Below are 25,502 nucleotides of genomic sequence, written 5' to 3'. Positions count from 1 at the left end.
ACCCACCCCTTTCACAATAAACACCATAAAAAGCAACGATTAGAACAGGCAGATACAAGTTGCCAGCATTCAAACATATGATAAACCTCAAATCATTACTTCTAATTATTAGTTTTTTATCATCTTCATTTTGTATCATAACTAAACTAACAAAAATGCTTCTCACACTTCTTTATTATAACATTTCAGCATACTGCAGACTTCTGCACAACACAGCTTAAAAACAAACACAAACTCAATATCTCTGCCTTAACACTTATTAGTTCCCAAAGGCAAGACCCATTGGCTATGCCAATGCTTGTTTTGTTTATTTCAGCAGCATTACTTCTAGTGGGTCTTCTAGTGTCACTTTTTGTCACTAATAAATTAGCTTCACACATTCCCTTTATTGCTGGATTTTGAGACTCTTCTCAGCCTGCATCAAGAGCACAAGTCACCAAGGGGTTGCTGCAGGAACCTTGCTGGCACTGGAGGGGGCGTGCCTAAGCACCATCATTTGCATACCCAGAAGCCTCTGTGGCAAACTCCCGATTCATTACTACAGGCGACAAAGGCGTCTGTTTAATAGGAGAAGGAGCTCCTGTACCTGTGCACACAGAGGCATTCATGGGAGCGACTGACACGTCACCGGTGTAAAGTCACCCTACTAGTAGTAAGTTATATTTTTTATCGTGATTGCGCGAACATTTTTCTACTGCATATTGTATTCAAATTGCGTTTTCGCTGTTCACGTGCACTTCGAGGGGCCGTGAGAGGCGAAGCTTTCATCAATTTTTTGTGGGTTTCTTAACAAGAAACTCGGTGCTTTGTTAAAATGTGAGTTTCCTGGGACGATTGGTCCTCCTCGGCCGCTGAGGAGAGGTGGATCCCGCAGGCACCACCGGAAGGCGTCACATGGTCACGTGACGCAGTACGAGGATCCTGCGCGAGGAAGTGGGGAGGTGCAACGCTCTCTCCTGTCGCTAGAGGTCAGGAGGCTCGAAGGAAAGAGGCAGAGCATCAATCAATCAATCAATCAGTGACACTTATAAAGCGCGCTACATACCCGTAGGGTCTCAAGGCGCTGGGGAGGGGGGGTGCCGCTACTGCTCGAACAGCCAGGTCTTCAGCTTCTTCCTGAAGGAGAGGTGGTCTTGGGTCAGGCGCAGGTCGGACGGGAGGGAGTTCCAGGTCTTGGCGGCCAGGTAGGAGAAGGACCTTCCTCCTGTAGTCGCTCTTCGGATGCGGGGGACGGCGGCGAGGGCGTGGTTGGCTGATCGGAGGTGGCGTTTGGGAGCGTAGAAGTTGACTCGGCTGTTGAGGTAGCTCGGGCCTTGGTCGTGTAGGGCTTTGTGTGCGTGGGTGAGGAGGCGGAAGGTGATTCTCTTGTTGATGGGGAGCCAGTGAAGGTCTCTCAGATGACCGGAGATGTGGCTGGATCGTGGGATGTCGAGGATGAGTCTGGCTGAGGCGTTTTGGATCCGCTGGAGTCTCTTCTGGAGCTTGGCGGTGGTCCCGGCGTAGAGGGCGTTGCCGTAGTCCAGTCGGCTGGTGACGAGGGCCTGGGTGACGGTCTTCCTGGTCTCTGCGGGGATCCACCAAAAGATCTTTCGTAGCATGCGTAGGATGTTGAAGCACGCCGAGGAGACGCTGTTGACTTGCCTGGTCATGGAGAGGGAGGAGTCCAGGATGAAGCCCAGGTTTCGTGCATGGTCTGTCGGTTTGGGTGCGGTGCCCAGGGCGGGAGGCCACCAGGAGTCGTCCCAGGCGGAGGGTGAAGAGCCCAGGATGAGGACCTCCGTCTTGTCCGAGTTCAGTTTCAGGCGGCTGGTCGTCATCCACTCGGCAACCTCTTTCATCCCTTCGTGCAGGTTGGCTCTGGCGGCGGCGGGGTTGTTGGTCAGGGAGAGGATCAGCTGGGTGTCGTCGGCGTAGGAGATGATGCTGAGGTGGTGTTTGCGTACGATGGCCGCGAGGGGGCTCATGTAGACGTTGAAGAGGGTGGGGCTCAGTGATGATCCTTGGGGGACGCCGCAGATGACTTCGGAGGCCTCTGACTTGTACGGTGGTAGGCGGACTCGCTGTGTTCTTCCGTCGAGGAAGGAGATGATCCATTCCAGCGCCTTGTCCTGGATACCGATGTTGCTGAGGCGCCGTGTTAGGGTGCGGTGGCAGACCGTGTCGAATGCCGCGGAGAGGTCTAGGAGGATGAGGGCCGCTGTTTCTCCCTTGTCCATCATTCCTAATCTGCATAACCACAATCCTGTGCGCGCCTCATAATGCTGCTTTACTTTCATATAAAAGCAGGGCTCTTTGTGGCATTTGAAACGATAAAGAGCAGAGATTTAAGAACGAAGAGGCCAGAGTATCAGCCCTCTAGTGGGAAGGCAGGAACCGTAGTTAGGCACACTACTTTTCTAAGGGAAGTTAATAGGTAATTTGCTTCTTGAGTGAGCATCAATGACATGATGTGTAAGTTCCGTGCAATGGTGTAGACAGCTGCCTGCTCGGGATGCCGCCCTGCTCCTGCCCTTCATTGTACAGATGAATTTGTTCCTGTGCTGGCTGCTCGGCTATGTTTTACCGCTGCTGGCCCTGATTGGATGTGGACCGGCCAGCACCTGAGGAGCCCTGTAACCCGGTCCATGTGCATGAATATGATGAACCACAGCGAAGCCACCTACTGGAAGGAGAACCAGGAGTGGTATGTTTGTGATACAGGAAAATGATGTGAATCTCTACGACCAGTCTATGTCCAGAGTTTCCTCGAGCATCGAAAAACCCCGCTGGCTGTCCATACAACTATATCACTCTTTCATGTCATCTGTTTATAGCATGTGTCTTTCTAGGACTTCAATCAATGGGTTGCTTGGAAGAGGCTCAATGTTTGTGTTTCAAAGACTTCTTCAAATAAACCCAGACTGGAAATCTTACAGGCTTCTTGATTTAGGAGCCGGAGATGGAGAAGTTACGAAAGTCATGAGCCCTCATTTCGAAGAAATCTACGTAACAGAGATGTCGCAAACTATCATACTATGATGATAGGGTACTTGAAATGGCAGAACACAGGATTCCAATATGATGCAATCAGCTGCTTGAATCTTCTCGATCGCTGCGATCGACCTGTGACTTTATTGAAAGAAATCCGAAATGTACTGGAGCCAACTAGGGGCCGGGTCATTCTTGCACTGGCTCTTCCCTTTCACCCACATGTGGAAAATGATCTACCGCAAGCTGGAGACAGAACACCACCCACATGTGAGGCACCTGAAACAGCAGAGGATGAAGATGCGGATGAAGCAGTGCTCTCATTCACTTGCACGTGGGTCATCTCCAAATTCAAGTGGAAAGTGGGAGGGGAGCAAACATGTCACCATTTCAAAGGCCAAAATAAAGATGTGTTTCCTCTTAGTGTGGCTGAAGGACATTGTTTTATACGGAATATTCAAACCCAAGAATCATCATTTTTATCAGCTCGCACCCCGACAGTGCAGACTGCGCTCCCGACAAGAGTGGACATATTTTTTATACTTAACCGCACTATAGATCGTAACCAAACAGAATCAATACAGTTGATACAGTGTGACAGATTGCTTTTTCTTTCTTTTTTTTATTTATTATGAAAAACAAGTGAAGACTGGCACTTACTTCAAAGCATTGTTGAATATATAGCGTTTTGGCAAATGTTCTTCCATGTTACAAAGTAGTATTTCTGATCTTCATTCTCAAGCACATGTTTTTAATTATGCCAATAAATGTTTTGGAGACAAGAAAAAAAATTGTATCCATTTAGGAATGTTTGGGAGCGGCCGCCTCGCAATTCACTGGGCAATAAAAACAACAACAGAAAAGTGGGGAAGAAGGGATGGAAATCGATTGACCCGCTCCAAGTCTGCTGGAAAGCGTATTTCAGAGATCTGGGGGCCCATTTACAATAACTGCTCCATCCCTTTACATTCGCAGGGGTGCGCCAGTTATTGTGCGCCACGGCTTCGCCACCATGAATGCGCCGCCACGGGGCAAAAACGGCACAGATGCGTGACGCATCTGTGACGCGTCTGTGCCGTAAACGCGGCTCATTGCTGGAGTTGCGTCGCAAGCGTGACGCAGCTCGAGCAATGCTCTGGGGGCCCTGTCTGTCCAATGCTGCGTCAATCCTTACGCCTGCTTCAGGCAGGTGCAGGCTTTTGACGCAGCATGGACGTAAAAGTGACTCAGTATTTCACTCAGCCACTTTTAGGAGGCGTTCCTGCACCAGAACGCCCCCACCTGCGCCGGAACAGCTCCTTCTGGAGCAGGGCTTTACAATGTGACGCATCTCCCAGATGCGTCACGTTGTAAATACCCCGCACCATGGTGCATCTTTTGCGCTGCCGCTGTGTCACAAAAGTGACGCAACTGCGGCGTAAAAGAGGCGCAAGGGGCTTGTAAATCTGCCCCTTACTCTACAAGGTGGAAATGTAACTTTTTTGTATAAATGAGGAGGCATATAATCAAGGGCTTATCGCCAAGTTAGCAGCCAAAGTAGCGTGCTAACATCGGATATCACCAATTTCCCTGCAATAGCAATCGCAAAAAGCTTCGCCACAGATGAAAACCGTCAAATTGCTAATGAGATGCAGAGTAGGCGTTCCCGTGCAAAAAGATGTGACAAAACCACTTCTTAACATTCTCAACGACCAGCCATATCCGCCATAAGAACACAAAACATGTGATAAGGTGCGATAGCAGCAGGAATTTAACATCTGCTCTTACCTGGTGTAATGTCAGACGACAACCTGAACAAGACAGGGAGCGAGAGAGAGAGAGAAAGAGGGAGAGAGGGAGAGAGAAAGAGGGAGAGAGGAAGAGAGAAAGAGAGGGAGAGAGAGAAAGAGAGGGAGAGGGAGAGAGAAAGAGAGAAAGAGGGAGAGAGAAAGAGAAAGAGAGAGAGGCAGGGAGAGAAAGAGAGTGAGAGGGAGAGAGAGAGAGAGAAAGAGGGAGAGAGAAAGAGAGGAAGAGAGAAAGAGGGAGAGAGGGAGAGAAAGAGGGAGAGAGAGGAAGAAAGAAAGAGGGAGAGAGAGAAAGAGAGGGAGAGGGAGAGAAAGAGGGAGAGAGAGAAAGAGAAAGAGGGACAGAGGGAGAGAGAAAGAGAGGGAGAGAGAGAGGGAAAGAGAGAAAGAGAGGGAGAGAGAGAAAGAGAGGGAGAGAGAAAGAGAGGGAGAGAGAGAGAGAGAGAGAGAGAGAAAGAGGTAGAGAGGGAGAGAAAGAGGGAGAGAGAGAAAGAGAAAGAGGGAGAGAGGGAGGGAGAAAGAGAGGGAGAGAGAGAAAGAGAGGGAGAGAGAGAGAGAGAAAGAGGGAGAGAGAAAGAGAGGAAGAGAGAGAAAGAGAGGGAGAGAGAGAAAGAGAGGGAGAGAGAGCCAACACTGAGGACCCAGGCCTCACTGCTCACCTGCTACCATCGGTGTGTGTCCAACCACGTGCCGGTTTAGACTGCAGTCCACCAGGTCCCTTATCTGAAACAGAGTCCAGAGTCATGAATGGCAGACTCCATACAGTTGCACACGCCATCATCGCTTGCCCGCCCCTGCGCACACTGGCTGCTGCACCCCAGCCCCTCCCGCCGCCCAGCAATAATTGCCCGCCCCTGCGCATCCAGGCCTCACTGCTCACCTTCCGACCTCGTCGAGTCTCCAAGAGGGCCCACCACACGCCGGTGCAAGCTTCAAGCCTGGGGCCCGTGCCCATGGCAGCCTCAGCATCATGCAGCCCCACACCACAGGCCACCAGGTCACACACTTGAGTCTGGGTCTTGATTTCGCAATGGCAGAGATCATATCAGTGCACACGGCATCATCGCAGGCTGCACACCTGCTCAGCCCTTTAGGTGCCACTACCTCTGTTTGCCCGAGAGGCAATGCCACGTGGCAGTAGGCCCGCACTGCCCGCTGGCTCAGGCCTACACTGCAGTCCAGCAGGCTCACCAAATCCTTACCAGTCCAGACCGCCAGGATGGGGTATCATCGCAGGATGCACACCCGCTTAGCTCTTTAGGTGCCCCTACCTCAGTGCACTGAAAGTCACCATCCCGAAACGGTGTGCCTGTGCCAGCCGCAGTGTATCCAGTGCCACCAAGTCTGTGCCCCACAAGTCATGGACCCTTTATGATTGAGTCTCGTGGTGCGGACACCATCATGTCACCTCCGGCACTAGGGAATGTGATGTGGTAGGGCCCTAGTCCCTCATGCATAAATAATAACCACACGGATACGCCCAGACAGAGAGTGGAAATGGTGTCCAGCATGTGTGCCCTGCCCTTTTAATTGGCAGGGCCAAATGTCCTGTGAAGCATGTCCCGGATGGGTGTGGGGTGGGTGTACACCAGCCATGAGGGAGTGGCTGTGACATGCTGACAACTAGACCTGTGATCAGCAGATCACTTCAGGGAAGACCTGGGACATGAAGCGTTGTTGCCACGCCTGTGAGCGTAAGAGGAGTGGGCTGGCCTGGCGTATGCCAGTCCAACGCAAGGGTGTGAACAATGACCCCGGGGCTCTGGGCGTGGTTCCATCCAGGGCTGAACAAGGAAGTAATTAATGCGTGTATCTCTGTTTTAGTGTCGCGCCACCCGGACCGCAATTGGCAATGTATCTCCCTGTGACCCAAGTCCCACAACATGAGCAACATGGACGTAAGGGGGAACCACTGACCCTACATCATCCGTACTTCCACACGTGAAAGATCATAGACATGACACATCTGTGTGAATATGAATGTTTAATGCACATTCAGTGGAGTGTTGCTGCTGAAGCAGTACAGGGTGATGCAAACCCCACTTTACATTGTTGGCCCGTGGAGGGCCAGCCAGAGTCATTTAGGGAATGTCAGGTTCATCAGAAGAGAAAGAGTACAGTCCGAAGTCTGAATGCAGTGTCATTGGTAATCAAACAGAAAATGGCAGTCCATGTCAAAGGTCCAAGGTGAGTGTTGCAGAGTGTATCGGGGGACAGTGGAAGGTGATGATGACGAGGGCAGAACCAAGCACAAACCAGCCATATGGCGGAGATGAATGCTACTGCGTCCTGCTTACCACGAAGGCAGATTCATCCGCATCTTCATCCTCTGCTGTTTCATGTGCCTCACATGTGGGTGGTGTTCTGTCTCCAGCACTGTGTGGCAGTGATACCTCAGGGGCTGGAGGTGGAATGTCTGCCACACTGTGTGTCACGGACACTTCAGGGGGCGGAGATGTGGATGTAGTCGTAGCAGCAGCATATATCATCGCAAGGCCTTGTGGCAGTAATGTCATGAGGAGGGTGTTTAGGGCAATGAGGATCCCAGATACCTCTCGCTGGTGTGCAGCCGTGGCAGCCGCTCTTTCCACCTGCGTCCGCTTCATGGTCTCCATTATCCTCCGCATGTGTGCCAACTCCCGGTTGACATCGCTAGATCCATTCTGACTAGACAGTTGTTCTTGTCTCAGAGTCAGGACTCCAGCGATGTCAGCCATGGATCATTGGAGGACTTGGAGCAGACTGGGGGTGTCCGTTAGGGACTGTGAGTGGTCCCTGATGGGACTTAGATACCCAAGTATGGCATCTAGTTTGGCTGTCATGCGGTCGAACCCCGCCCACACCTGGTCAGCCAGTTTCTCCTGGCATCCCAATACACGGCGTTGGAAGGCCAGGTGTTCTTCGTGGGGGTCCTGGGAGGCAGCTGTGGTGGTGCCTGCTGTGTGGTCTGTGCAGGGGGTGGGGTCACATAGATGCAGCTTGGCTGCCCTGCTCCTGGAGGTGGGGTGCGGAGGCTGTCAATGAACTCTTGGATGGCGTCTGTGTCGAAGGGTTGGTGGTCCTCTTCATCATCAGAGAAGAGAGGTTCTGCCTGCTCTGCGGAGGTGTTGGTTCGCCCTCTGCAATGTGAAGGGGAGATGTACTTTAACATTGTGTTCACATGTATGTTGATGCATGGTGATGTGCTCTGCATGTTATGTGTTTGTGCTGCATTTTGGGATAGTCACCCCTGCAGCTCTGATTTTGCTGCCCCTTATCCTTTTCATGCGGTGTGCCTTTCACTTCTCTGCTTATACAGTGCTGAGATGTTGCAGACTTGGGTACATTGGTCTCTTGTTGGGAGTTAGGTGTCTGGGACATGGTTTGTCTACAGATGTTCTATACTTAGTTGTGCATTTGTGCCATTGTGCCCATCTCTACCGTCCCCCCAGTCCCTGGTTGTTACTCATCCTGGTGCTGTTGTGTCAGGTCATGTTGAGCGGTGTCCGGTCCCCCAACTCCTGCCACCGTCTCCCCACTGATGACGGTGGACACCATTTCCCCTATCTGGTCCAGCTCCTCCTGTGGCGCTAGACTCCCAACTCCAGTCTGCATTGCTGCCTTCTGGTTGTAAGCGAGTTTCTGCTGGGTTTTGCGCTTCACATTCTTCCAGCGCCTCTTAACCTCTTCCATTTTCCTCTTCAGCACTCCGACTGCATTCACCTTGTCCACGATGGACTGCCATATTCCATTTTTTGTTGCCAATGACGCAGTGGAGGTGACAAACAGTTGTTGATGGTGTTCTACCACCTCCGTTATCAGGATCCTGTTTGCCTGCGGACTGAACTGCGTCTTCCTCTTCTTCTTGTCCTTGGCCTTCCCTGACCTCAAGGTCCCAGGCTGGTCCTCCGGGGGGCTTGTGGGGCTCTGGTTTTCCTCTGTACTTGCTCCGGCTACCTCGATTGTGCTTCGCTGATGTTTTGCTTTTGTTTGTATGTTTTTTTCTACTTTTATAGTGATTTTTCCCACCTGCCGTGTGTGACTTGCAGGCCCGGTGAAGATTATTGCTGATTTATTTATCGCGGTTGAACCCATTGCAACTTCATTTGCATTGGGGTTTACATTTTTATTGCCGTCCTGGTGACTTTATCGCGGACATTTGACGCGTGATAGGGAACATATCGCATGTAATCGCCGTGTTGGAAATAGAACGTTAACACAGTTATTTTACCATGAAGGACGGCGATATGAAACATTGCGATAACCGATTTCGCCGATGATTATCACATGTTTTTGAGAAGATCCCCCTGAGATGCGAAGAGATAAGCCATATACCAAGAAAATGGACGAGGACATGAAGTGGGCTGGACAAATGGAAGACCTACCTAACCCAACTGATAGAGTCCCAAAGCGAGTTACTATCATGAACGCAGCCAACGTGGATGCAGAGGACAGAGGCAGGAGGGACCTACCTCTGGCTCTAATGAAGATAATGAATGAATACAGTAAACAAATGCACGGCTCAAACTGGGCTCCCCTGCTGCACCTCGGTTAGACAACATAAAGTATGCACTCTTCACACTCTTACAACTCTCAGAGTTTCAAGATTAATTGCCAGTCACTTAAGGAAATAACTTTTTACTTTAACATTTGATCTACGCCCGGCCTTTAAAGTGTAAGAGGTTAAAGTGTGCAAAACATGTTGGCAGAAGTCAGTGGATGTCCTTAGCAGACTAACACCAGCTGGACAGGGCATGGAAAGGAACAATGTGCAGGCACAGAAAGACCTGAAATGTCTGTTGCTGCCCCACTGACATCCCTGAGTGCACGCACAAATAGCTACAAAGACTGGGCTTCATTTATGAGGCTGTGCGTCACTTTTACGCCACCGGTGCGTCACTTATTGTGACGCACCAGTGGCGTAAAAAATGCACCTTGTTGCGCCATATTTACAAAGTGACGCATCTAAGTAGATGCGTCACTTTGTAAACCCCTGCGCCACATTATACCTGCACCAGGTATAATGTATGCAAGGGGGGCGTATTGACGTAAGAAAGGGTCGTAGAAGTGACGCACTGAAATCTATGAGATTTCATTGCGCCACTTCTAGGACACAAATGCGTCAATTTCTTAAGCCTGCCTCACAGCAGGCGTAAGACTGACGCAGGCCCTTTCACATGGGGCTTGCCCCATGTGAAAGGACACATTGCTGGAGTTGCGTCACTTTTGTGACACACCCCATCAATGCGTCACTTTTGCGCCCTACAGAAATGTCAGAAACACTGACGCATCTGTAACTCCTTGCGACATGATGCGTCATATTATAAATATGAAGCGTCCAGCATGTCGCAAGTAGGATGCAATGAAAAGTGACGCATCGCTGTTTTCACGCAGTGATGCGTCACTTTCATAAATGAGGCCCACTGTACATTTGAAGGAGCAGTTTGCACAAAATGTATCTTATTGTGGTAGGCGGGTGGATTGGTAGGGCAAATGATCTTGACAGTAGGGGAGATGTGGCCACCACTATGGCTCAGCAATCCTTGGTGCTGACTCAGGGAGCTGTAATCCGTCCGTGTAACTTTTTCATTAGTAGATTCACACACCCTGAGCTTTGGAGATTCAGGAGTGATCCACCGACTGCCAGTGACTAGGATTTTCTGGATTCAAATGGATAAAAACTAATGTTAGATATTACACCTTTAGATAACAGAAGCGTTTCCGAAGACATCAATTAAATGCTGTTCAGGGCTTAGTATGTCAAGTAGGGATGGACTGAACTGGGACGCCAATGGCACAGAACTGGATGGTGCCTCGGGCCCCAACTGTGCCGCATATCACTTTGAAAAATGCATTTTTGTGCATTTTCAAAGCATGTGCAAATTACCATCAACTTGAAGTTGAAGGAAATCAGCGTTTTCTAAATGCACAGTTCGCATTTAGGCTACGTGCATCGGCATTAGGGAATGACAAATTGCAAAGTCCTGAATGCATTCGCCATATAGGTAATTTCAAAAAATTGCAATTACCTAATTTGCAAATACAAAGCCTTTCATGCTTCAGAAAAGTCCTTTTTGCCCTCGCGAGGGCAAAGATGCTTGATGCAAGTGGCTCTTGATCTTCTAAAGCTATAACTCTGGGGTTTGACCTGTGTGATTTCCGACATGTCCATTGAGAGTGTTTTAAGTAGCATCAAAGGTAAATATTCACAACATGATGTTCAGAAAAGCAGTAAACTGAATGTTTTCATATGTGCTTGATGTGAACTTCCCAAAACTTGCGCACAGAAAATAACAAGAGACAAAAAAGGGGTTCCTAATCCCCAAATAGCAAAGAAAGCTTTGGGGATTTGTGGCTAGGTTAACAATAAAAAACTTTAAAATATAAGCTCTTCGTAAGGAAGAAAGAAAGGAAAGAGGATAAAGGCATTCAAGCAGCATGCACGGGGCTGCTCGATCCAGAGGCAATACTCCATGGGAATTAACTTGACCCTACCAGGTAGGTTGCTCCCCCTCCGCACAGCACCGCCTGTGTGTCCCTGCCCCAGCCGCCACTGCTGAAGGTTGAGGCCCTCCTCAACCCGCAGGCTACCACCTGTGCCTCATTTCTGGTGGCCAGTGGTAGGTCATAGGTTTGTTCATCTCTGCTATTTTTCCGCTATTTATTGTATTGTATTTTTTGTATTGCCTTTATTATCATTTTTTTGTGTGCCTGTGACTGCTGTTCTCTTTCTTCCCCTGCTGCCGGTACTTGATCTGTGACATTTTTTCCTTCTGTTCGCCTCGATGTCCCAGTGTCTCTCTGCCCGGTTTTACCTTCTGTACCCCTCGCTGTCTCTGTGTCTCTCTGCGCCCGTCTTTGTCTTTTGTTCCTTAAGCTGCCCCAGTAACCCTCTGCCCTTTTTTGCCTTCTGTTCCACTCGTTGCCCCTCTATTTTTATTTATTTATTTATTTATATAGCGCGTTATTACCAATAGGTCTCTAAGCGCTTGTACTTGGAAAGACCGAACATTACAAGAAGCAGGCAGTCAGATTATAGCATGCCCCATGCATCCTGAAAAAGCACTGTTTTTAACATCCGCCTAAATGGCAGTAGATTGGACCCCTTCCGAAGGCGGAATGGCAGTTTGTTCCAAACTGCCGGAAGGATAGTTGAAAAAGCTCATCCACCTTGGGTGGACAGGCGGTAGCGAGGGATAACCAAAAGAGTATCCTCAGACGAGCGCAAAGATCTCCTAGGGGTGTACTGCAACAATCTGGCTTTGTTGTAACTAGGCACATTGCCATAAACTGCCTTATGTGCTATGCATAGACCTTTGAATATTATCCTCTGCCTGATGGGGAGCCAATGCAGTTGGCACAGGAGAGGAGAGGCATGCGTACTCCTGGGTTTTTTAAAAATCAGTCCATCGGCATCATTTATGACTATTTGCAGTCTTGAGAGTTGTTGCTGGGGAAGCCCTACATAGAGGGCATTCCCATAATCCAAACATCCTAGGATCATTGCAGACACCACGCTCCTTAAGGTAGAAAAGGACAACAGTTGGGAAATTTTTCGCAATTGCCTAAGGAGGCGGACGCATGTGCCCACCACAGAAGACACTTGCTTCTTCATAGACAGGTTACCATCAATGTGGATGCCCAGACTATTTTGTGCCCTTATACCTTCTGTTCCACTCGTTGCCCCTCTATTTTGTGCCCTTTGCCTTCCGTTCCCTTAGTCGCCCCTCATCGCTCCCGCCGCTGCGTCCCATGCAGCCCGCCCCTGACAGACCCCGCATCCTGCCTCCCAGCTTCTCCTCCCTCCCACCTCGCCATATATGCTAGCCGCTGCCCGGTGAGGAGAACGACCCTTGACCCTACCAGATAGGTCAACCAAGAACACCATCAACATCTCGACCAGCACCTATGACACTCTCAGCACTGCCAAACACATGCATTTCCAGAACCACACAGACCCCAACTCCACCCTCAGAGGCCCCCTGTTAGACGGGACCTGGAGGGTCGGCCAAGGACAAGGGGAGAGGTCTCCGGGGAGAGCCGTCTCCAGCGATCGTACAGACAAGTAACTTCCCCCCCACAGAATAGGCACCACACAAGGATAAGATTTAACGTTCTTTATAAGTAATCTTGAAGTACGGTAGAATGGTACAAGGAGGTCTGGACTCAGGGGTCCCCTCGATTCTAGTCTCTTGGATGGGAAAGGGGTAGCGGGACAGTCTTATTACCAATCGAGTAGTTACGATGAGATGATGGGTAGCTCACAATCCTCGAGCTCGGCGTTCTTGAAGGACGGGTTGCGGCAGCGCCAGCAGATCCCGGAGTGGTCGAAGGTGGCAACGGTCCGCGGCAGCGCCAGCAGGTCCCGACGAAGATGGTAGTTACAACGGGTCGCGGCAGCGCCAGCAGGTCCCAACGAAGATGGTAGTTACAACGGGTCGCGGCAGCGCCAGCAGGTCCCAACGAAGATGGTAGATTGCAGAGGGCCGCGGCAGCGCCAGCGGCAGGACGACAGTTCACAAGGCAGGGCTGCGGCAGCGCCAGCAATCCGTCAAGGATGAGTTCTTCTCGGTGTCTCTCGACTCCAGGATACAACTGCCTTCCTGCTCTGGAGCAGCCCCAGTTATAGGTCTGGCGCCCTTTGATGTCCGGACCCTCGCACTTGGAGGTCGGGAGGTCCGGGATGAGGGAGTCCAGACACCCAGCAAGGGGGTGGAGCCAGCGCCCGGGGAGGCTGGGGGCGATCGGCACCTGGCGGGGGAGAGCCATCGACACTTCTTTCTCCCATTGACCTGCCAAGTGGTCCGTTCACCTCCTGGGTGGATGGTGGTGCTGGGCTGTTGGGGCCTGGCCAGGCCCAGGGTTGGGGTCGAGCTGAGGCCACGCGGCCTCGTGGTGCAGTGTCTAAGATGGCGGCCGGGTCGGGCAATGGTGCTGGTGGTGGCCCGGGCCGGTAATACAGAGATGTCCGGGAGCAGGGGTCCCGTAGGGGACGGTTTGCGAGTCGCTTCTATGGGTAGCACCTGGAGAGCCGGTGCCCGGGCCCTGTCGTGCGGGGAGGGAGCCAGCCCTTCATGTGGCCTGTCCAACATGCGTCCCCCCCAGCTGAAGGCGGGGAGAGTCACCCATCTTCTTGGGGACTCTCCTCGTCGAGGCGGAAAAAGCGTGACAGGCCATCCGCGTTGGCGTGATCCTGGCCAGGGCGGTGCTCCACAGTGAAGTCCATCCCCTGCAGGGAGATGGACCATCGCACAGCTTGGGATTCTCCCCCCGCATCTGCATTAACCATTGCAGGGGGCGATGGTCTGTTTGCACCCGAAAGTGGGTACCGAAGAGGTAGGGCCGGAGCTTCTTGAGGGCCCACACTACTGCGAAGGCCTCCCTCTCGATGGTGCTCCAGCGCTGTTCCCGGTCCAGTAGGCGTCTGCTGATGAAGGCCACTGGTTGGTCGACTCCCTCGGGATTCAGTTGGGAGAGGACGGCCCCAATGCCATGGTCGGAGGCATCAGTCTGGACGAGGAACTTTCGGCTGTAGTCGGGAGCCTGGAGCACAGGGGCGGTGCACATGGCGGCCTTCAGCTTCTCGAAGGCCGCTTGACAGTCAGGAGTCCAGTTGACTCTTTTTGGCTGGTTCTTGGAGGTAAGTGCCCTGAGGGGCCCCACAATGCTGCCATAGTCCTTCGCAAACTGCTGGTAGTATCCGGTGAGCCCCAAGAAGGCTCGGACCTCGGTTTGGGTGATGGGTGGTTGCCAGGACTGGATGGCAGCGATCTTGAGCTGGAGGGGGGCCACCAGACCGCCCCCACTTGGTGTCCGAGGTAGGTCACGGACCCCTGGCCAATCTGGCATTTGCTGGCCTTGATTGTGAGGCCGGCCTGTTGGAGGGCCTGCAGGACCTCTCGGAGGTGGTTGAGGTGGTCTGACCAGTGGCGGCTGTACACTGCGATATCGTCCAGGTAGGCGGCGCTGAAGTCTTCGAGGCCCGCCAATACCTGGTTCACCAGTCGCTGGAAAGTGGCTGGAGCATTTTTCATGCCGAATGGCATCACTTTGAATTGGTAGTGGCCATCCGGGGTGGAAAAAGCGGATCGTTCTTGGGCCCTGGGGGTGAGGCCGATCTGCCAGTACCCTGCTGTCAGGTCGAAGATGCTGAGGTAGCGGGTGGCCCCCATGCGGTCGATCAGCTCATCTGCTCGGGGAATGGGGTGAGCGTCGGTTTGGGTGACAGCGTTCAGACCCCGATAGTCAACACAGAATCGGAGCTCAGGGGTGGTGCCGGGGGTAGCAGCTTTGGGGACCAGTACGACTGGGCTGGCCCAAGGGCTGTCCGAGGGTTCGATGACTCCGAGGGTGAGCATCTTGGAGACTTCAGCTTGGATGCAGGCACGTACCCGATCTGGCATGTGGTACGCCCGATGTCTGATGGGGGGACTGTCCCCCGTGTCCACGTCGTGTAGGCACCAGGGGGTGACCCCTGGGGTGAGGGAAAAGAGAGCTGCGAACTGCAGCAGGAGCGCCCGACAGTCTTGGCGTTGCTCTGAGGTCAGGGCATCTGACAGCCGGACCCCGTCGACCGAACCATCCTTTTCACGTGTCCTCAGTAGGTCAGGGAGGGGCTCGGAGTCTTCTTCTGTCCCACTGTCAGTAGTCCTCAATAGGCTGAACTCCGAGCGCACAAAGTGAGGCTTGAGTCTGTTAGCGTGGAGGACCCGGAGGGGGTTCCGGGAAGATTCCATGTCGATGAGATAGGTGACGGGGCTCTTGCGCTCGACCACCTTGAAGGGCCCCGCCCACTTATCTTGCAGGGCACAAGGTTCGGTGGGGGACATCACCCATACTTGCTGGCCAGGTACGAACTCTATGGAGGAGGCGTTCTGATCGTACCATTTCTTCATGTCCTCCTGACTGGCTTCAAGATTGGCTTTGGCGATTTCTCGGAACCGCCTGGTCTGATTGCGGAGGGTCAGGAGGTACTTGTAGATGTCTGGAGGGGTTTTCAGGGGGGCCATCTCCCAACCTTCCTTGACTAGGCTGAGGGGCCCTCGAACAGGGTGCCCGTACAAGAGTTCGAAGGGGCTGAAGCCGAGGGAATTCTGAGGGACTTCTCGGTAGGCGAAGAGGAGGCACGGGAGAAGCACATCCCACTGGCGGCGGAGGGGCTCTTCTAACCCCATAATCATTCCCTTGAGTGTGCGGTTGAACCGCTCAACCAGTCCGTTCCCCTGTGGGTGATAGGGGGTTGTGAATCGGTAGGTGACCCCGCACTGCTGCTAGAGGGATTTCATGTATTTCGAAATGAAGTTCGTGCCTCTGTCGCTGACGACTTCCCGGGGGAAGCCCACTCGAGAGAAGATCCCCATTAAGGCTCGGCCGACCACCGGTGCGGTTACAGTTCGAAGGGGGATGGCCTCGGGATAGCGGGTGGCATGGTGCACCAGTACCAGGATAAAACGATGTCCTTGCGCTGTTCGGGGGTCCAGGGGCCCCACAATGTCTATTCCCACTTTTTCGAACGGGGTGGTAACCACAGGAAAGGGCTGCAGGGGTGCCTTGAGTTTGCGGCCGTTCTTCCCGCTGGCCTGACAAGTGGGACAAGACCGGCAGTGGTTGAGCACGTCATTTCTCATTTTGGGCCAGTAAAAGTGGGTCACCAGGCGGTTGTAGGTTTTGTCCTGACCCAAGTGTCCGGCCAGGGGGACATCGTGGGCCAAGTTCAGCAGGAAGTCTCTAAAACGGAGGGGCACCACTAACACTCGACTGGCCCCCAACTCGGCGATTCTCTGTTCACTGTACAATAGATCATTGTCCCAATAGATCCAGTGGGCCCCGGCGGTATCTCCCGCGCTCTGGGCGAGGGCTTGTTGTCGTAGTCCCTCGAGGGAGGGACATGTCTTCTGTTCTTGACGGAATTGCTCCTGTGTGGGTCCCCCTTCTTGACGCCACTGAGCCAGGTCTGGGAGACCCTGGGGCTGAACGAGTTCTTCTGGGGTTTGTTCTGGGGGGTCGACAGGGTTGGCGTCCCCCACTGGAGCGATCGGGGGAGGAGGTGCTGGCCATTCGGGTTCTTCTGGTCGGGGGATGGTGCGGGCCGCCATGGACCGGGTGGTTACGCACGCCCAGTCCGGAAGGCCCAACATCCCCAGGTGTTCTCTTCTTTCTACGGCAGCCCATGGGGAACTCTCGAGATCGTTCCCCAGGAGACAGTCCACGGGGGCATCATCGTGGACCGTCACCTTCAGCATGCCGGATACTCCTCCCCACTCGAAGGGGACGCAGGCCATCCGACACATGCTCTCTGAATTGTCGGCTGACCGGACGGGGCAGAGAATGTTCGGTATTATTTGCTCGGGGGTCACCAGGTGACAGCGGACGGCCGTCACACTGGCCCCTGTGTCACGTAGGGCTTCGGCCTTGCGCCCATTGATGCTCACCCACTGACTATACTTTCTGGTGTTGGCGGGTAGGGGAGCCCGCGGGACCAGGTCTCTCCCCCCAGGCACGGCTCCCACTCTTGTTGCTCGTGTTCGTACTCTTCCTGGTCCTCGGAGACTTGCTCTTCTCCGAGGGCTGCGGCTGCTACCTGGCGGGGCCTCGGGGTCTGGTTCTGTGGGCAGTTCGGGTCATTGGCGTAGTGCCCGACTCGCTGGCATCGGTGACACGTGACATTGGCTCTGAACCCCGGGCGCATCGGGGGGTTGCCCCTGTTGGCCGGGGGCGGGGTGCTGGTGGCGGGAGCGGCCGGGCCGGTGTCTTTCCCCCGGCCCTGGCCTCCTCCTCCTCCTCGGGGTCGGTGATGGCCTTGGTTGTTCCTGTTCTGCTCGTTCGGGCCACCCCGGCCCACTCGGGTGCTCTCCCATCGGTCAGCCTCGGCGGCGAGCTGCCGTGGATCAGTCATTTTACTGTCGAGGAGGTGCTGCCTGAGCTCGACAAAGCAGTTATTGGAGAGGTGCTCCCACACAACAAGGTTAAAAAGCTGCTCGTAGGTCGTTACGTTGCTCCCCTTCATCCACCCCTCGAGGGCTCGGCTGAAATAGTTCACATATTCCACCCAAGTTGTACCCGGGATTCGGGTGCAGTCGGGGAACCTCTGGCGGTACATTTCGGGTGTCAGCCCATATCGAGTGAGGAGGGCGGCCTTCATGTGATCATAGGACGTCATTTGGTGATCTGGGAGCTGTAACAGGGCATCACGGCCTTCGTTGACGAACCTCCCCCATAGACCGGCTCCCCAGTCACTTCGATCGATCCGGTGGGAGGACATGGCTATCTCATAGGCCTTGAACCACTGCTGTATGTCGTCGTTTCGGTAGAACTCTCGGACGACATCTTTGGGAATGTGGACCTTTGATTCTGAAGTTCCTGGGGTGCGTGGTTGCTCGGGCACCCCCAGGTCCTTGCCTTGCTTACGTAGTTCTATTTCGGCTAGTTTGCGCTCGTGTTCATATGCCAGTCTTTTTTCTTCAAGCTCTCTTTGTCTTTGTTTTTCCTCCCGCTCTTCTCGGAGCCGTAAGTGTTCTAGGTTCAATTTTTGTTCCACTAGTTTTAGTTCTCCATCCATTTTGAGCCGTGCCAACTCTAATTCATGCAGTCTGGTTTTCTCTCACTCTTGGATCTCTTCCCGGGAGAGACCTGCTCTCCTTTCCTCGGAAGGAGCGGGGTTAGTTTCCGGGGCTTCGCTGTGTTGGTCCCGGGGACCAGCGGTGTTTACCTCTGCCCATGACTCTAGGGCATGTTTAAAGTCATCTTTTGTGCTCAGACCGGTGGTAGCAATGCCCAGTTCTATACAAAATTGTTTTAATTCTCGATGGTTGTACTCCTCCAGCATGTCCATTTGGAATTTCTCTGTAAACCCGCTCTCTTGGGACGGCATTGTGGTTTAGTCGTGGGGTGAGTTGCTTTCTGTACGATTACGCGTTGGTTCGGATCCCGCCGCTGGCCACCAATGTTAGACGGGACCTGGAGGGTCGGCCGAGGACAAGGGGAGAGGTCTCCGGGGAGAGCCGTCTCCAGCGATCGTACAGACAAGTAACTTCCCCCCCACAGAATAGGCACCACACAAGGATAAGATTTAACGTTCTTTATAAGTAATCTTGAAGTACGGTAGAATGGTACAAGGAGGTCTGGACTCAGGGGTCCCCTCGATTCTAGTCTCTTGGATGGGAAAGGGGTAGCGGGACAGTCTTATTACCAATCTGGTAGTTACGATGAGATGATGGGTAGCTCACAATCCTCGAGCTCGGCGTTCTTGAAGGACGGGTTGCGGCAGCGCCAGCAGATCCCGGAGTGGTCGAAGGTGGCAACGGTCCGCGGCAGCGCCAGCAGGTCCCGACGAAGATGGTAGTTACAACGGGTCGCGGCAGCGCCAGCAGGTCCCAACGAAGATGGTAGTTACAACGGGTCGCGGCAGTGCCAGCAGGTCCCAACGAAGATGGTAGATTGCAGAGGGCCACGGCAGCGCCAGCGGCAGGACGACAGTTCACAAGGCAGGGCTGCGGCAGCGCCAGCTGTCCGTCAAGGATGAGTTCTTCTCGGTGTCTCTCGACTCCAGGATACAACTGCCTTCCTGCTCTGGAGCTGCCCCAGTTATAGGTCTGGCGCCCTTTGATGTCCGGACCCTCGCACTTGTAGGTCGGGAGGTCCGGGATGAGGGAGTCCAGACACCCAGCAGGGGGGTGGAGCCAGCGCCCGGGGATGCTGGGGGCGATCGGCACCTGGCGGGGGAGAGCCATCGACACTTCTTTCTCCCATTGACCTGCCAAGTGGTCCGTTCACCTCCTGGGTGGATGGTGGTGCCGGGCTGTCGGGGCCTGGCCAGGCCCAGGGTTGGGGTCGAGCTGAGGCCACGTGGCCTCGTGGTGCAGTGTCTAAGATGGCGGCCGGGCCGGGCAAAGGTGCTGGTGGTGGCCCGGGCCGGTAATGCAGAGATGTCCGGGAGCAGGGGTCCCGTAGGGGACGGTTTGCGAGTCGCTTCTGTGGGTAGCACCTGGAGAGCCGGTGCCCGGGCCCTGTCGTGCAGGGAGGGAGCGAGCCCTTCATGTGGCCTGTCCAACACCCCCTCGTCTACTGACCCCCACGACTCCGCCCCCAGTTCAGCGACTCCATCGCCGACTTTATCAGCATGTACACCCTGACCTCCTCTGACTACATCCTCCTCGGAGACCTGAACTTATGCTTGAGAACAACAAAGACAGCAACTCCACAACCCTGATCGATAACCTCACCAACCTCGGGCTGAGACAACTCGTCACAACGCCCACCCACTATGCCGGCCACACGTTTGATCCCGTCTTCTCCTCTAGCCTACAAGTCTCCTTCAACCACACCATCAAACTCCTCTGCACTGATCACCGCTGCATCCACTTCACCTTCCAGAAACCACCACTCACCACCGCATTCAAGAGATCTCCCACCGCTGCCGGAGCAATATCACCGAAGACCAACTACATGCAAACCTCGCTCTCAGCCCACTCACTGTACCCTCCAACACGACGACGCTGCCCACAGCCTCAGATGCTGGATCGAGGACTGCGCCAACACCTTTGTCCCGCTGAAGAAACCCCCCCACAGAGACACCAACAAGAGGGCCAGCTGGTTCACCCCAGAACTCCTAGCCTCCAAGCGAGCTTGCCGGAAACTAGAGAAGAAATGGCACAGTGAACAGACACGGACAGCCACGCAGCACACAAGCACGGCATCCGCAACCACCACCATCTCATCATGGCTGCCAAGTGGACCACCTTCAAAGACTGACTCGACAACACTACACATGATAGCAAAGAGCTCTTCAACATTGTGAAGGAACTCTTTAACCCCAGCTCCAACACCAATGACATACCACCGTTGCAAGCCCTGTGCGACTCCCTTGCCACTTTCTTCCACCGCAAGATAGTAGACATCCACGACAGCTTCAACACCCAGACAGCCCCAACAGACAGCAACACAACAGACTCTCAGCACATCATCGACCATGACCCCATGCTAGCCTGGGCCAGCGTGAGCACAGATGTCACCATCAAGACCATGAGCACAATCCACTCGGCTCTCCGTTAGACCCACTCCCGCACCACGTCTTCAACAAAGCATGCAGCTCCATCACACCCCACCTGCGCAACGTCATCAGCCTCTCCCTCAAGACCGTGACCTTCCCAGAGAGCTGGAAATATGCCAAGATCAACGCCCTACTCAAAAAAACCAAGGCAGACCCAACAGACCTCAAGAACTTCCAGCCCATCTCTCTGCTCCCATTCCAGGCCAAGGTCATCGGGAAGATCGCCAACAGACAGCTAACTCAATACCTCGAAGATAACAGAATCCTGGACCCTTCCCAGTCAGGGTTCCGCAGCAACCACAGCACCAAGGCCACCCTCATCGCTGCCACCGATGACATCAGGACAATGCTGGACAACGGTGAGACTGCAGCACTCATCCTCTTAGACCTTTCCCTGCCATCGACACCGCCTGCCACCGCAGGCCTCCACGCCGCAGGGATCCAAGACAAGGCTCTGTAATAGACCACCTCCTTCCTCTCCAGCAGAACCCAGAGCGTCTGCCTTCCCCATTCTGATCCGCAACCTCTGAGATTATCTGTGGCATACCCCAAGGATCCTCCCTCAGACCGACACTGTTCAACATTAACATGGCCCAGCTCGCAGACGTCATCCGACAGCATGACCTCAACATGATCTCCTACACCAACGACACTCAGCTGATCCTCTCCCTCACCAAGGACCCCATCACCACCAATGCCAACTTCCACAAAGGAATGAAGGCCGTCCCCGACTGGATGAAGATCAGCCACCTGATGCTGAACTCAGACAAAACGGAGTCCTCATCCTCGGCTTCAACCCTTCAGCCTGGGATGACTCCGGGTGGCCGACGGCACTGGGGGCAGCCCCGACACCCACCGACAACGCACGCAACTTGGGAATCATCCTCGACTCAACGCTCTCAATGATCAAGCAAGTCAACGCCGTCTCCACCTCCTGCTTCAACACCCTCTGCAAGCTCTACAAGATCTCCAGATGGATCCCAACAGATACAAGAAAGACAATCACCCAGGCTCTCGTCAGCAGCAGACTCGACTACGGACACACCCTCTATGCAGGAGCCCCCACCAAGTTCATCAAACGACTACAACGCATCCAAAACGCCTTGGCACGACTGATTCTCGACGTACCACACCACGGCCACATAACCCCCACCTGAGAGACCTGCACTGGCTCCCCATCAACAGGAGGATATCCTTCAAACTCCTCATCCATGCACACAGTGCACTCCACAAAACCGGTCCAGCCTACCTCAACAGACGACTTTCCTTCTTTACTCCCAACCGCCAGCTACGCTCTGCCGACCTCTCACTCGCTACCGTCCCCGCGTCCGAAGAGCAACCACCGGCAGAAGATCCTTCTCCCACCTCGCCGCCAAGACATGGAACACCCTCCCACTGAGCCTACGTCAGACCCAAGACCTGCTGACCTTCAGGAGGGCACTGCCTGTTCGATCAGTAGCGGCCCTCCCAGCGCCTTGAGACCCTCGCGGGTATGTAGTGTGCTTAACTAATTACTGATTGATTGATTGATTGAACTTGCAAGAAAAGGTTGGGCATGTGCCAACCATTAACCAATTGTAGGCTATGATTTTGGAATGACACAGACATAAACCAATCCGAACCAGTGGGATGTGTCAGACCCCACAAAGTACATACAGCAGATCACCTGGCAGCTGCGCTGCCTAGGCTCGACCTAAGAAAAGAAGGAGGGATGGCAATAACTCACAGCCGAGACAAAATAGTAATCTTCACAAGAAGCACCGCCGCCTAGGGAGACAAGCATTTACCATGCAATAGGTCAATCGTTTGCAAGAGTTTGAGCTATAGGCATTGTAAATGACAATACTTTTTATTTATGTGTTGGTTTTTAAAACATAAATTAAAGGCATTGTCGTTTATAATGCCAGTAGCTCAAACTCTCGCAAATGCAAGACCTATTGCATTGCAAATGCTTGTTTTTAGTATTGGAGTCCACCAGTGCCGGTATCAGTGGGTTATTGATTATCAGGCGATGGGCATGGGAGCAATGCCTGACGTCTTAGGCCGTCCCATACCCATCGCACACAATCAGTCGTGGTAACATCTGTCCTTCTGTAAGCGTGATATAGTGCCGTGGATAGGGGGGTGCGATGTACCAGGTCTCCCTCCACCGCCACGTGTGGTTGAAATTTGATGGGATAGAGCCTGTGCACATAGTGCATATAACAATAATAATAATAAAGTCATTTGTAAAGTGCATGGCTACACCGACTGGTGTGTCCCTGCACTATAGAAATGGTTATAAGCAGTGTCTGTTCCTCCGAGCGCGCAGTGCTTCATGTGGAGTGCGCACCCACAGTACGTCCCAGGAGATCATTCGTGCCGCCGTTTTTAGAACGTAAGCAGTGCAAAAAATGATAATTTCCTGGTTGTGGTGGCTCCTGCACTTGCTGTATTTCCTCCTTCATGAAGTGCGGCTGGCGTCTGTTGGTGGGCCATTGTGAAAATATTTGTTATTTGTAGCTGTAGCACCGTAATGCACTGCAATTAACATCAATATTTTCACAATGGCCCACAATCAGCCCGCAGCCGTGCTCCTTTAAGAGAAGAAATGCAGCCAAAAGCACGACTTGTGATGCCTTTCTTCTCTTAAAGGAGCACGGCTGCGGGATGATTGCGGGCCATAGTGAAAATATTGATGTTAATTGCGGTGCATTACGGTGCTGCAATTAATAAATATTTTCACAATGGCCCGCAATCAGCCCACTAATAAGGTACTTGGAAAGCTTTTAACCTTGAATGGAAAGTTTTACTGTCACACATCATTACGTGATGCAAGCTTTGGTGGGCGGTATTTGCCTTTCGCAAAATGTCGCGAAACGGTAAAAAATGTCCACGAACACGTGGAATTTCACGTGCTCCCAGAGATTTCGGGGGCGGGGCTTTTTTGCGAGTTCACATGCCTCTCTTGTGTGTATAAAAGGTCAGAGACCGATCAGAGCAGCAGATGAGGAGAAAGAAGCTCCTGGTCACAGGAACTGCACGGGGATTGTGCTCATGAAAGTCAAGGATGCAAAGGCCTCCATCAAGCATCCCTGCTAATTTTTGAGGGTAGATATGGCGAGAAAGCACACTTGCCCAGCCTCAACAAAGCTCATAATTTTTTTGGGCTGATTAATGAGTTACTGAATTTGAGCTTAAATTCGGGCACCTGCTTCATTTATATCTGTAAGTGCTTCCTGTTGAGCTTTAATTTTTGTGACAGGAGCACTCTGCCAGAAAGAATCTTGCCATTCATGTTATCAATGAAGATGCTTCAGTTCCGCCGCGAATCGCGGAAGTTTTGAAATTTTCGTGTTCTGCGCGTGGAACGGAATTTGCCGCCCACCCCTACTTTGTTGTACTGATGTGTACGTCTACTCCGTTGCTTCTCATCGGTATTCTAATGGATCACCTGTGACTGCTTGGCTTCCAGGAGAATATTGAGTTTGCAGTTTTTCCATAGAAAAGCAGTAAAATACGAGCGGTATAGACAGAATACTATTGGTTTTTTGAGAGTAAGCAAACTGGGGTGAATATTTTAGACTAATGTCTTAAGGAAGAGTTTTGTTACTGTAACAAATACTGCTTTTTGCCATCTTTACACATTGTTTTCATTTAGCCCCATAAAAGGTGTCCAAATAAAGATGGTTCGATTCTTAGGGTGAACCAACTTTCTTTGCACACTTTAAACATGCACAGTTTTGGTTGCTAGCTTTCAGCATCACACTGGTAGGCAGCCCAAAAATATGCATTGTTCCATATCCTATTAGGTTATCACCGTATTCACCTGAGGCTGTATACAGTCCTTATAAGAATCAATCTCAGTGCTGTAGAGGCACTTTTTCTCATCGATTGATTCTGCGCAGTGAAGTACGGGCATTAAAATTTGACCAGGTGCATGCCACGTTGTAGTTTGAGAGAGATAAAGCAATGCCTTTCGACTTCCGAACAGGGTTTCTGGAGAGTGGAACACTTGATTGGGCCACAATGAACGGTCTATGCTCAGATTGTTTCACCAGCCTTTAGCTCTTGTATTCGCTGGGAGGTAGCTGATATGACAAGCATCTGAGGTAAAATGCGGTGACTCATGGTGGTTATCACTCCATATACCAGAAATGTCCATATCAGTGCAGCGCTACACAGGGCCGGTCTGGCATATTAAGGCAATGTTTTAATTCACACCCAGAAAGCACACGCCCCACCCCCTGCCCCCTCCTTTAGGCTGCTGCTGCTGTGCACTCATGATAGTTTAAGATAGGAGATGCCTCACAAAATCAGTGAACCTTTACACCCCACCCCCGCCTGCACTGGAAAAATAAAAGCGTGTGTATTTTCCACTTTAGAGAAGTGCGCACAGCATGTACAGTGCTGAGTCTTGTATAAGTTTACAAAAAACATTAGAGTTGCCAACCTTCACTTCTGTTCTTACATATGATAGGTCTGAGAGCGGAAGCGTATCTGGTGTATTTCGGAATAATGCAATGGAATGGGACGTGGAAGGAGGACAAAAGAGACCCAAGGGAAGTGTATGAGACATCACATGACTGACACACACCTAAACCAGCCAAGACTTCTGGTTGATTTAAGATAAATTATTAATAGAAATTATTTTGTTCTCAATAATTAATATTGGAAATATTTCAATCCTGAAATTGTGAGATTGAATAAAACATTACTGAGGGCTGTGGAAGTGGTAGTGGTCT

General features: G+C 52.4%; 1 pseudogene; it reads left to right on the top strand.

Annotated features, from left to right (window-relative positions):
- The first annotated feature begins 2,523 nt into the window (after positions 1 to 2,523).
- Positions 2,524 to 24,104, top strand: LOC147668864 (protein-L-histidine N-pros-methyltransferase pseudogene; annotated as a pseudogene).
- The last annotated feature ends 1,398 nt before the right edge of the window (positions 24,105 to 25,502 follow it).

This window comes from Lissotriton vulgaris, unplaced genomic scaffold (genome assembly GCF_964263255.1).
Source record: "Lissotriton vulgaris unplaced genomic scaffold, aLisVul1.2 SCAFFOLD_1286, whole genome shotgun sequence".
NCBI classification, from domain to species: domain Eukaryota; kingdom Metazoa; phylum Chordata; class Amphibia; order Caudata; family Salamandridae; genus Lissotriton; species Lissotriton vulgaris.
The sequence above is the reverse complement of the archived record's forward strand: the minus strand, read 5'-3'. Positions and strand labels throughout refer to the sequence as shown.